The sequence below is a fragment of the Numida meleagris genome, chromosome 5 (assembly GCF_002078875.1).
Source record: "Numida meleagris isolate 19003 breed g44 Domestic line chromosome 5, NumMel1.0, whole genome shotgun sequence".
Classification (NCBI taxonomy): domain Eukaryota; kingdom Metazoa; phylum Chordata; class Aves; order Galliformes; family Numididae; genus Numida; species Numida meleagris.
Genome location: NC_034413.1, coordinates 20529762 through 20544145, shown reverse-complemented (window position 1 = coordinate 20544145; position 14384 = coordinate 20529762). Strand labels below are relative to the sequence as shown.

The 14384-nt window shown below is 36.6% G+C and overlaps 1 protein-coding gene and 1 long non-coding RNA gene across 4 annotated transcripts in view; both read right to left on the bottom strand.

Annotated features, from left to right (window-relative positions):
- Positions 1-14384, bottom strand: part of ADK (adenosine kinase) — a 279987-nt gene that overhangs the window by 161628 nt on the left and 103975 nt on the right. The gene's annotated exons all lie outside the window — the stretch shown is intronic.
- LOC110399477 lies at positions 6872-8052 on the bottom strand. Its single transcript, XR_002439227.1, has 2 exons — positions 7797-8052; positions 6872-7556 (listed from the first exon to the last, which is right to left on the bottom strand). It is a non-coding gene; the product is annotated as an uncharacterized LOC110399477 (long non-coding RNA).

Here is a 14384-nt window from a genome sequence, read left to right as displayed (position 1 = left end):
TGTACAGCATGGCTTCCAGTACAAGTTAAAAATACAACAAAAATCTGTTGTTTCTCCTCTTCAGGGTTTTCCCTCACTAAACTAGGAGCCCTCTGAATAAGGAAGACAAACCTGAGAAAGGTGGTATTAGGTTTAGCATATCCACGAGGAATTAATGCATCAGGACTGGCCTCTCCTATCTGTATTATCCCTGTACTCCTCCCACAGCCCCAGACAGAAATGCCTTCCCTCCATGCTGGATGCAGAGCACCCCGGCCAGCAGTGCCCAGCAGCCACAGGGGTGCATCCTGGGAGCACAGGGCCTGGCTGCCACCGTGTCCAATACTCTTGCTTAACTGCTTATGGGAGGGATGGCATGTTGTTCCTGAGCCAGTATCATCCAAAAACCAAATGGTTTTTATTCCACTCACTAATAACTGAGTGGTGACAATTTCATCTTTCCTATTTCTTAAGCACATAAATACTGCACTGTAATCGGACTGGTTCACAAGAACCACTTCCTTTTCCCCTTGCTGGTTTCACCCACAACACCTTCAGATTTGCTGTGGTGGGACACAAGCAATATCTTTGTGAAAACCAATTCTTAAGAAGGCTTCTGTTTGTCATAAACTGTCAAGATATTCTGTTCTGATTCCCAAGATAACAAGCAAAACAGCAAAATGCAGTTCATCAGTGTAACTTGTGATTACTTCTGAACTGATACTCCTTTCTTTCATGATAATTTTTATACCCGTGAGCAACTTTAACAAAATTTTCTTTTTCTTTAAGCAAAATGGACAACAGAAGTCACAAATAACTGCATGCAGCTGAAAGCAGTGATTGGCAGTACCTGAATAACTTGGCACATAGCTCAAACTGTGTGCTAAGTTCAAATAATTTTCACAGAACAGATAATATAGTCAGCAACTCCTGCGTATTCCTGAAAAAGGACTGCAAATTGCTCTTCAAGTTGGTTTTCCTGACTTCAGCTGCAACTAAGAGACTTGACACCTGCCACGATCAGCTCAGCATCAGCAACAGCTCCCAGACCTCATCTGGCACAAATGGAAGCTAAGGAAATTTTACATTTACTAGAAAGTCGGTTTTGATTCACAGGGGAATTGAACTTAGTCTTGTCATTTATACAATGGGAAATATTTCTTTCAAACTCTAAATTCAAAATTAACAGAAAGATGCAATGAATACATGAAACAAAAAGGAGGAGAATGCTTTGTTGGTAACCATACAGCCCTGATCCAGTTAATATTCTTGGAAAGTTTATTTAAATCAGTCAACATGAGTTGTATTTTGAAGTTAAAGACTTCCTTTTCCAGTTTCCTCTGAGAAGCTGGAAAGCCAAACAAACGTGATTGTGATCTCAATTAATCCAATTTTGCATTGATGTAAATTTATTCACTTCAATAGAGTTGTGCACGATTTATGTAGATGCAAATGGGATCAAATTCAGACCAAGTGCAACCTTGTATATGTTATCTTTTCATTTGGTAATTTATTTTTAATTTTACATAAAGAAGTATCTGCAAGCATGTGTGTATAGCTTCATTAATTCAATATTAAAAATACCAACAAAAGAAAATCCAGCTACCCAGTATAATCTACAATGCATGTATAGAGTTCCTATCGAACTAAACTAAAACAGTTATGATAAAAACATCCACATCAAGGATTGGTATCGCGTGCAGCGCACTCGTAAGAAAGAATCTCTTGTAAAGTTTTAAAAAAATAAAAGTGACATATCTGCATTAAAGCTTGAGTAACAGTAAAATGCTAAATCTTGAACAATTTATCAAGTATAACATGGTGTACTGTGTCTCTCTACCATGTCTCTCTCTCTTTTTTTTTTTAACTGCGAAGATAGAAAAAGAAGAATGCATTGTATATGGAATTCCTGTAATGATAACAAATCACAGTGAGATAGATAGACAGATGATAAATATCTCACTATGGTTTGTAGTACATACTTATGCTGCTCTGAAAGTAATGCCTCCTCTTTATTTCCATGGCAGCAACTACAAAGAGCACAATAACACTATTTGATAGAGCAAATTCTCAGCTACAAGACATCATTTTTCAACATAGTCACCACCTTTAGCTGTGCACTTTCACCAGTGATGAACAAGAGCCTGCATGCTGCACTCATAAACACCTGCACCAACAGAGGTGACCCACTGTTTCACAACTGCTATGATGGTGGTGTTTCTAGGAAAAGGTTGCCTATACAGTCCAACTTTCATCAGCACAAACAGAAGACACCAAATCTGGACTATGTGGTAGGTGTAGTAAGACAGCCCAGCCAAAACAGGCAACGTGCTCCACCATCTTCAAACTCTGAGATCATGGGCCAGCATAATAAAATAGGAGGTATTACTTTTGGAGCAGCCCTCATATTACATATAAATATTAAACATAATATTTTTATTATTAAAATTTTAAAAATTATTATTTTAATTAAACATAATTTTTTCAATATCTTTATTGATGACCTGGATGAGGGCATTGAGAGCACCCTCAGTAAGTTTGCAGACGACACCAAGCTGGCAGGAAGTGTCGATCTGCCTGGGGGTAGAGAGGCCCTACAGAGAGATCTGGACAGGCTGGATCTCTGGACTGAAGCCAACGGGATGAGGTTCAACAAGACCAAGTGCCGGGTCCTGCACTTTGGCCGCAACAACCCCAGGCAGTGCTACAGGCTTGGGGCAGAGTGGCTGGAAAGTTGTATGGAGGAAACGGACCTAGGGGTATTAGTCGACGCTCGGCTGAGCATGAGCCAGCAGTGTGCCCAGGTGGCCAAGAAGGCCAATGGCATCCTGGCTTGTATCAGAAATAGTGTTGCCAGCAGGAGTAGGGAAGTCATTCTCCCTCTGTACTCAGCCCTAGTGAGGCCCCACCTCGAGTACTGTGTCCAGTTTTGGGCCCCTCACTGCAAAAAAGACATTGAGGCCCTGGAGCGTGTTCAGAGGAGGGCGACGAAGCTGGTGAGGGGTCTGGAGCACAGGCCTGATGAGGAGCGGCTGAGGGAGCTGGGATTGTTCTGTCTGGAGAAGAGGAGGCTCAGGGGAGACCTTATCACTTTCTATAACTACCTGAAGGGAGGTTGTAGTGAGCTGGGGGTCAGCCTCTTCTCTCTTGTAACTAGTGACAGGACGAGGGGGAATGGCTTCAAGTTGCGCCAGGGGAGATTTAGGCTGGACATTAGGAAATACTACTTTTCTGAAAGAGTGGTCAGACGCTGGAACAGGCTGCCCAGGGAGGTGGTTGAGTCGCCGTCCCTGGAGGTGTTCAAGAAACGTTTAGATATAGCGTTGAGAGACCTGGTTTAGTGGGGTTATGTTGGTGGTAGGTGGATGGTTGGACTGGGTGATCTTGTAGGTCTTTTCCAACCTAGCTAATTCTATGATTCTATGATTCTATATATAAATATATAGAGAAATAATAAATAGAGCTTTGCTCAAAATAGTATTTCATTACAGCTACCGCCCAAATATTCAAGTTACTGAAGAGCTGCCTCATGCATTCAGAGTTGCTGAAGATCAGGTAACTCTTTAAATCACTCAAATATAAACCACAAGTGGTCCCTTACCGAACCCTCATTCAGCAATCCACATTTCACTTCACTCATATGATCCTACTAGTAGCAAGAATTCCTCTAAATATGGACAATATGATCAGCACTGAAAATGTACTCTTCTATTATCCAAATTCACAAGTTTAGGATTTTCTCATCTACATTTTCCTGTATTTTGAGATGCCAATTCACAACTTGATTTTGAAAAACAAGAGGTAGAATAGCTATCACTGAAGAAAGGGAGAAGGAATGGATTTTTGAAACGTGCTGTAGAACCTTTACGTTACTAGTAGTGTTGTAGTCAGTAACTGTTCAAAAAATAATAGATGAAAGTCTCTTGTAGACAGAATTTGGCGTGACACACTCTAGGCGTATACATGTCATTGAAGATACCATAGGCTACTAAAAGAGACAGAAATCTTCAGCTGATTCACTGGAAATACGTTAACTTTATTAATCCATATGTCTGATTCCCCATTCCCTCTTTCCCCCCAGACCCCATTTTCACCCCCATGGGCCATTCCAAACATGCAGAATTATTAACTCTTCATAATAAAACTGTCATAAAGTATCTCCATCTGAGCATATATAATAGTCCATTATTTCTTTAAAGAAATATTTTATGTATGCTTTATAGAAGCCAAAACAAAAAAAGGTAAAACAGTTTAAGTAACAGTGTAATTCAACAATCTCTGTTTTATGCTCAGGAGCACTGAGTGCTTTCAGCAGCACTGGACAAGCCAATCATCCCATATCTTGCTTTCACCAGCTGCAGAAGATGCTAACTGTGAATCCTATGTATCAGGTAGCATGTACTTAATTTGAAACCTTAAATGCATAGGTGCTAATTAATCTGTGTCTAACATTATCCTGTTATTACTTTAGTCTCTCTATATATACATTTTTTGCACAACACAAAATTCATCACATTAAAAAGTACAAAGACAAATGTATTTAACCTAATATCTAAGGAAAACTGAAAATGAAGAGTTTTCAAACTAAAAATTGAGACTATGAACTCTTGGGATATGGATTCTTTCTGGACTTCTTGGATATTGTAATTACTGCTGGCTGTTCTACTTAAGTTAATTACATCATTACATGATTTTCCATGGATAACAACTTGTAATTCCATCTACTGATTCTCTATAGAGGCAGAGGAACACAGATTAGGAGGCTGCCAAGCTAAAATGACATCCAAGGCAAATTTGTATTTGTAATATTACACGCAAGATTTGGAAATGCTACTTAAAACAGAAGCAGGAAACTAGCTTAAGGCACTGAATGTATGAAAAAAATGCAAAGACATTAGAATATCTGAAGCAACAATAAAAAAGATTCTAAACTTCATTAAGAGCATAATCTGTCCATAAATCAACTCTCAGATAAGTACAACCATCAATATTAAAATACTCGCCATTTATAATTGGTATAACATCGTTTTTCTTGATGTAAAAGGTAACAAATATATAAAAGGTTAACTCACTGCTTTTAATTTTCCAGAACAAATTCTTAAGTGGTTCTGATTCTTTTAATCTAAAAGCCAGTTTTCTGCTCATACTTACACTGGTGGAACCTGACAGATTTCAGTGGTATTATACCAGTACGGATGAAAAGAGAATGTGCCACTATTATCTTGATTCTGTTAAATTGTTACACACAGTATGACAATTCTAGCTTTAATCTTAAGAATACAAATATATTGCTCCTCAGTGGGCTGTGAGGACATTCATTAACAACTGTAAAGCAATTTGAAACTGAATAGATCAGATCATTGCAAATACTGGTATAAAATTACTGCCTAGGCATAGGATTTTTGTATCAATCTCATTACTTTTTAATCCCAAGAAAATGCAACTGCATTTCTTTTTCATCAATTTAGGTACAAAATCTACTTGAATAAAACCAAAACAATTTATATTAAGAGCAGCAAGCTGAAATTAAGTTAAATCGTTCAGGTGTTGGGTAAAATTATTTCTGCAAATGCATTATTTTAATGGTGCAGAAAGCATTCATCCCTTTATTAACATGACATAATGCACACTCTGGAAAACGCTGTCAAGACTTGATATACTTTTTACTATGTTTTTTTTGTTGTTGTGTGTTTTGCTATAGAAACCAGAGGTTTGTTTATTTATTGTTTAATATTCTCATTAACATGGCAGCAATGTAATCAGTGCTATTTTAAATCAGATTAAAACGGGGCTAAGCAACATGTTTCAGAAAGCTAAAAGCAGCCCATCCCTGGCAGCAGGCCACCTGTGTAGATACTCTAATGCATATCTTCCTATGTACCAAATTATAGGTGATGTCCTATGAAAGTCCTGTGGAATCATGATACAAGACGGTCAGTAAGCATTCTGTCTCTCTGAGGTGGGATCGTTCTAAGGAGAATGCGTGGATTGTGTATTGCCACTTCTTAACATCATCTGAATGGGGGCTCGCTGTCATCACTGCCATTGTTACTGTATTTATCATTTTGTTTATCCTTTTGGGTTTTTTTGTCATTTTTAACTTTGCTATCAGATTCCTTAAAATAAATCAACCTATCACAGAAGGATATCCTGATTTTTGTGAATCTGAAATCTGTTACGTGCTGGATTTGACACTGAAATCAATTTTCAAGGAGCAAACCCCTAGCCATCAACTTATCAGATATGGAAAGCACTGACAAAGGTAAAATTGAGCCTAACAAGGCTAGTATTGCTACTAATGAAATGCTAACTGGTAATGAAGATTCTTCATTATGAGACCTCTCCAGTTTTCTCATGGAAGCATTTATCTACTTATATATCTACTATAACGATTCCATACAGCATTCAAGGTTTTTCTTTCTTAATTTTCTTTCTATGGATGACTTACAAGCCAATAACTACTTTTATATCACTTGGACACCCATAGACAAACACTCTTCAGTAGCATCCTTCAAAGAATAAATTAGAAATAAACCTGAATTCAGTTACTTCAGGTCAACCTACTCAGTAGCTGCTCCTGTTCCACTGCCAACCCCCAAGAAATAGAATGATATAGAGCCAAGTAGTATTCCTCATGTGCAGTGAACCTTTCTGAACAGACCAGTATCACGCTTTGTGGGTGTACGTGCAGATTTATCAGGTTTTCAGGTTACCCCTACAAAAAGGAGAACTAACTGTCCACTGTGAGGACTGCTTGTAGATTTAGCAATACTGGAAGTTCACTTTGGCAGCAATGATTTTGCTGAGTTGCCTCTACAGCACAGCTCCAGCACCAGCATACCTTCTAGGGCTTTTTGCACACAAGCCAGAAAAAACACTTCATTTTCCAAAATGCATTTGTTAAAATCCCCGTCTAAATCAGTATTTTAATATTTTGGAAAGTTTATGGCAACAAATGTAGGAAAACAATGTTGTTACAGTCATTCCTGCAATTAAATGTGACTTGTAGTATAATTGTTTCAATTTTTTCTTTTTTAAAATAGAAGTTTTCCTCTACTAAAAGCCAAAAGTAGCATTCCTTAGGCAAAGAAGTGTATCTAATTTCCTTGCTAATCCATTATGCATCTCTTAGCAATTGCTGAAGTCTGAACAAAAGATAGCAGTATTAAAAAAAAAAAAACCCTCAAAGTGTTTCAAAATTAAGCTTCAAAAAAAATAAAAGAAAAACTGCACAAAATAACACTTGACACAGAAGTCTAGGCTTACTCCCCAAACACTTCAGACACTTTTAAAAAAGACAAACAAAAACCTTCTTGAATTGTTATTAAACTGTCAGCCCACAGCACTGCCAGTTAGTTCATACCAAAGTTAAGATCAGCAGATTGCATTCCTATACACAGAGAAAGAACAAAAACAGAAGAGAAAATTCAAAAAGAACTCCACAGCACAGCGGTGATTTCTGACAACTGACAGCATGCAATGATGAATCCCACTTAGAGTGTCCTAAAAACTTCTGTCCAATACATGGGGATCAGTGGATTTATGGAATTCACAGTTTGAAAGCACACATGAAATTCCTGGTAATAAAAAAAAACAAAAACAATAAAAACCCTCATGTTTCAGTAAGAGGTAAACTACTATAAAATACCAAAGTAATTCTAACTATACTACTCACAACTGAGCATTCTACACTAGTTTGAAATTTTATTTCACCACTTGAGCAGCTTACATACATCTCAAGATGCATCTTCTTTATTGTAACAAGCAGCTTTTGTATAACAGACTTTATGGCAGGAGAGTGCTATTTGCTCACTTACAAGCATGTCAGCAGTAGAATACTTAGCTGGTTTCCCCTGTAAAAATTCTGTTCTTCTGTCTGGGAGAGTACACCACCCAAAGTCGTGTAGCTACTTGGAACGCAATCACAAATTGTTCTTCCTTGAACAACCCATTATGCCAAGACAAGGTCTCCTTGAACTGTACTAACTAAATGAATGTACCTGGAAGAAGCCCAAGCTATTGTTACTTGTACATGGGTAAAATTTGTTCAGTCAATCACAATAAATCATTCCAATACACACATATAAAACCTTGCTGCTTCCATCTGAATACATAAAATCATTGTCTTCAGTACACCTCCTAGAAATTGAAATAATTTTTTGATAAAAAATTATGAAATAATTTTCAATTTGTACATTTTAAACTGAACTCCAGTGAAAGTTTAAAACACGGTTCAAAAAAGTAGCAGATAATAAACCACACTTTAATATTTATTTCACTATACATCATACAAAAAAGAATGTTCTTACTCAAAATTAGCCACAATAATATTCAACTATAATAACTACTACATATACAGCCAGTATTACTATTTATTATCTTCTGAACTCAATGCCTACCACAAGGCTCGGGAAGGATGGAATTACATCATGTGCTTGGAAGATGAAATGACTTTTTTCAAACATGCAGAGTCTGAGATCTGGATCAGTCAAAGAACTCATCTACACACACATTAACAGGAGCTTCCCCTATCTGCAGCCTTCCATGCAAACAGTGGTGTGCTACATGGTTTAAAACAAGATTAACAAAAAGAAGCCTGAAGCCAGTCCATTTACAAAGTCAGTTTTTTCAGATCATCACAGCTGCACTCATAATGGCATATAACATTTCAAGAGAAGGAAAAAAGGAAAAATCACATGGTGGGACAAAAGTTCCAGGAGGGTGCAGTGCTGAGGAACAAATCAACAGCTCAATGGCACAGGCAGAATAACAAAGTCTTGGCTTTTTGTGAATTTCTTATTTTTTCACTCAAGAATATAGGGCAGAGTCAAAGTTACAGAGCAGAGTGAAAAACAATGACATCAGATTTGTTGATAATGTGTTGGGTTTTTTTTTAAGTTTCCACAATAAATTAAAACTAATATATTCTTACATACTTCATAAATACTGTGATACCTATGTTCAGTTTTAAGCTACAGTTTGCATAATCTAAACCCAAGTTATTTTTAAAATACTAAATAGAAGACTGGATTCTTTCAGCTACAAAAGAAAAGTTTCTTTGAAAGACTGCCAAAAATACGTTTGTAGCTGATATGCAGTTGACACATTAACCTGCTAAATGTTTGTGGAAATACTAATGACTAAGCAAGGGATATCAAAGACAGTGAATAAAAGAACAAACAGCTGCCAGAACTTTGCATTCCATTCTGCTATCATAGCTAATGTGATTGGCAAAGGAAGTTACACCTACTTTATAATAATAATACTACATTTGGCAAAGACTTCTAGATGGAAGTATTCCAGCACTGGATTTTCCAAAAGGTGTTGTATGATTCATTAGAAAGATCAAAATAAAATATACTACTACTACCGTAACTGCAGTACTGCAAGAGAATTATAACAGTGATGCATCGGGGTCTGCAGATGGCCAATAATCAGTATTATTTTTACACTGATATACTTTTTACTGTCACTGATACTTTCTACTGTCAATGAGTGATGCAGTTGAAAGTGTGCAGTTACATATATGAAGATACATGACTTAGGGGCAAACATTTTATTGAAGAATGTGTTTTTGGATTTTAAATAATCCATTTCACATGAGCAACAATAGCAAACTAACAATTTCAGCTGAAAATTTGCTGAAAAAGCAGAGAAATAAACAGTTTTAAAAATCCCCTGAACAATCCCAGGTTGCAAAGGTCAACATAACTTGGAGCTTCTAACTGACGTTTACTATTGCTCTGGTGATTGTTTAACTATGTTCAGTGTAAAATTGAACTAATTTTTTAAGGAGAAGAATAGTATTTATAACAAATTTTTAAACAGTATGATAATCTTGACTATACCTTTGCTTGTACCTTCAATAATTTAAAATCTTTCAAGTACTGATTTTAAACCAAAACAATAGAGTGTTTATTTTATAACACTGTTTTTGGAATATACAGAACATCATCAAACAGCTAATGAAAGCATCATTATTCTGATGGCAACAAGGGTCATTATCAACTAAATATTGTGCGAAATTGACCTTAAATCCACTGCTGTTATAAAAGAGATTAAATTAATCCAAAATAACTGGCTTAAGGGATAGTATATGTATGATATGAAGTAAATTAAAAATAATATTTATTGCATTCAGTTAACAATTCAAACTAGGGGTTTATTTTCTGCAAATAAGCACATGCACTAGAACTGCTTACATAAAAATCTTGTTAAAAAAAAACAAAACAATTTTTACATCTCAAAACTCTAGTTTAATACACTGTCACAGAGTTCACAAAACACTGATTCCTTAAATTTTTCTTTGTGGAAGAGAAAAAACAAGCATTCAGAAATGCTGTCTGCAATACTTTTGTCTGATTTACAATATATACAGAATCACAAAATCATAAATAGTGAGATGAGTAAGTAAACTAATAGGGCAAGAAAAAAAATTATTTCACTAACTTACTTCACCCTGAATACCTTCCTCTTAAGAAGAAAGAGGCCAGGGATCCATTATCCACAAAGTACTATCTTCCCAGTGTGCTTAATTAACTCTTGATTAGGACCACGTAGGAGAGTAATAATTTTACTTAAGTGTTTATACCACACATTTACTAAGGCACAAATTGACGGAACAACATTTGTATTCAAACACAAGTCACCAAAAGAAACAGGAGACAGACTTTCTCCTTGTCAAACACACCTAAGAAAATCAGTCCAAGTCCCTTTCCTTTAGGAAAAATGGCCAGGCTGCTTCTCAGGTGAGGAAAAAACAGTGAGTTTACAAGCCAAGGATGAAGTTTGGCATCTCAAAGATTTGGAGAGGTACACTAGCACATCTTCATGGAAAAAAGTGGCTGAGGGTTGGCCAGAGGATCCTCTGTGCAGATCTCACGATGCAGCAGAGAACTTAGCAGCTCCCACCCCTCATCCCATCTTACCCTGTGAGCTCAGCAGCATGCTCCCACATGCCAGTCTCATGCCAGATCCAGCAGGAGCTTACAAGGTTCCTCCCAGAGAAGCAGTAACCACTTTATATGTATTCCCATAATATCAGTTCATAATGGTGTGCCCAACAGCTACTTAAGTTTTGCTTTCCTACTCATATTCACCTATTCACCATTCACTTGCCTTGTTTTCTTCCTTTATTCCAGCAGTATTCTGCAGCTCTGTAAGATTTTTGGTTAAGATGGCATGCAATTTCAGGGCCTGCCTTATAATCAGCATTCTAATTTGAAAGCCCTAACCACCATCCCAAGCCCTGAGTAATCAAGAGTATTTCCTGAGAAGATTTGTTTTACTTTCAGATTTTTCTTACCATTTGTCCTAAGCGAGCCACTAAAGATTTTAAACCACACTACTGCTTTTTTTGTTCATGCTTATCTATCAGTTTGGAAGTGTTCGCTCCACAAAACAGATAAATGAGAAGAATAAAAAGTATGTTTCAGACACAAAATTAGTAAAATAACAGAATTTTATTAGGGAAAGCAATCACTCTCTCACTTAATAGAAACTAATTTAAGTTTACAGAGTTGAGGAATTAAGAACATGGAAAATATTCACAAAAAATCATCAAACACTACTGGAAAAATGTCCACATTTCCAAGCATCATTTCTTATGGAAAATTCCTGCCTCAGAGACTTTGGCTTTTTCCCTGCACGTATTAATTGGCATCTATAAAAAAATAATAGGATACAATAGACTGACTACTGACACACCATGTACTGCAAACATGGTAACAAACCATTCTTACATTTAAGAAAAAGAAAGACATGATACAGATAACTGAAGATGTGCAATGTGACCTCAACATCATGCAAGATTACAGCCACCGTTCTTGAAAAGTTGTATTAAACATATGGAAATAAAAGGAAAGTGGGAAAAATGCCATACCAACTTCCTAAGGGTAGATTATGCCAGACAAATCTGACATTCTTCTTTGATACTTAATAGATTTGGACTTGACTGAACGATTTGATTTAATGCTTTAGAGGAAACTATTAATGAAGCCACAGAAATGGAAACTAGGAGTATGAGAATCCCAAGAAAGTAACAAGGCAGAGGTGCCTGGCAAGGGGTTCTGCCGACACAGGGATCATCAGGCTTCAAGCAAGTTAATGCTGGAGCTCCTCCAAGATCAGCCCTGGGACAGATCTAACAAAATACTAATGAGAAATGCCACAGAACAGTGCTAATGAGATCTACTTACAAGGAAGCTCAATAAAAAAAGCAGAAAACCTTAGATTACTGAATGACTTCGAGAACTATTCAAGTGTGAAAATAGAAACGGCATGAAATGCCTTAGCATGAAGTGCAAGGTCACATATTCAAAGCCAGGCAAGTGTAAGAGAACATTAAGACCTCTGTAAAAATCTTTTTTTTTTTTTTTTTTTTAAATGACCACAACTAGAATATCTTTTGCAATCTGGTCATCTGTCTGCAGAGCAGACAAATGAAAATTGAACAGAACACTGAGGTTATAAACAGATTCTAAAATAGTTCAGCTTAGTACAGCATAATAAAACAAAAGCTGTCAAAGACTGCATACCTTAGAACTATACCACAGAATAAGTACACAACCAAAGATTCACTGTTACAGTCTCCACAGACATATAAATACCTTTGACAGCAGCCCCTACTAGAGAATCCTGCCCCACCTATATTAAACAAAATATCGTCCTGAAGTAATTAAGAGTTTTCATTTAAATAGCATGCTAAGTTGTATTTCTTACAAACCAGAAAATTTAAACTAATGAATATTTCCAAAACAGACAGGAAAAGCACACAGTCTGCATTTTATGGGCTGTCTTTGATGTTCACAGAGAACAACAGGATCTCAGTTTGACCCCTTAACAAAGCCTCCAGAAGCCAAAGGACTGGCAAATCAAAGGACTGGCAAGTACTGGGAACATCTAAAGCACCTGTGAGTGGGCTAAAGAAGTACCCTAGCCCTTAAGTATTTCTATGGTAAGAAAGGTTAACTAACTTACTTCTACAATAAGTGAAAGTGTTAATGATTTCTACTGGCTTAAACTGAGAACAACAAAAACTAACCCAAACCCTACAACCATACACAAGCAAATACAGAACATAAAGCAAAAACATCGCTATCTGAATGTTTTATTAGGGTTTTCTAAATGTTTGCACATGGTAAGGATTTCTGCAATTAGTGTTAAGACCCTGAAATAGTAAGTAAGAGCTAAAAGATTACATTTCAAGTTTTGAAGCAGTCAGAGCAAGCTATGTCTGCCTCTCCTTCTTCATCTCTGATTCCCAAGATCCCTTCCTGCAAGAGGTCTAGCTTCTGTTTTATGTATGTTAGCCCAAATTAACTTCAGTGCCCTACCAACCACAGCAACTCATATAACTTCTGAGCAGCTGATTTCAAGCAATAGTGCACATCACTAAACAAAAATTCAATAAATACTAAATCAAAATTCAAAAATGTTTTCTACTAATACATTCAGACACTGTATTCCATGGAGTTACCCTGTCTTCTCCTTTGGCAATTTTAAACTGCTATACACAAGAATGATTTATTCTCTTGTGTACCGTGTGGACAGCTGATGTTTACAAATGTGCATTAGTATTTTGAAATAGCAAGATATACTCACACCTGACTTAAGAATTTCATCTTTGTTTGCATACAACATATGCTACTTACTAGCTTATAGAAGTTATTGTACTCGAGGCAGTGTAAATGGAACAGGATAAAACACAGATAGGTTCCAAAAAGTTAAGAAGTTAGTACTTTACTACAGTGCCCTCCTAACAAGCATTTACTATCCCCTCAACTTACACAATGGAAACATATACACAAATCCCCCTTCAAAAACCTCATTGCCCTTGCAGATTCACTGATCCTTAGCATATAAACAGTCAATTCAGTTCTGAAATGCCTGCCACGGCATCTCCATGCCTATTGCACCTGAATTTGAAACTTTGATGAAGCACTTCCAAGTAATGCTGAATTACCACCCATAACGCATGTTTCAAAGAAGAACAAATGGATACTTTATTTACAGATGATGTGTTATTTACTTTTGCTAAAGCCCAAGCAGTACTTCTGCCAATTACTTCAACTGGTAACATCCTGCGTGGAAATACGTCAAAAAAGCAAACATATAATAGACATAAGAGAGAACATACTACAAGGCAGGAGAAATAACCAAAGCAAAAAGACAGACAGACCTTGGGGAAAAAAGAGTTGTATTTTAACTACTAGGAAGCCATGGGACAACTATATTTCACTTCAACTGATAACATCAGAAACATCTTTTTTTGACAACTTACATTTAGAAAGTGTCCTTTTGTGTGTCTAGCCATCTGTCATCTCTGTAACAATTCCTTGTAGCCACATTTTCAATTCTTAAAAGAAGGAAGCAGATTTTTAAGAATGGTTTTCTCCACTGGAAAT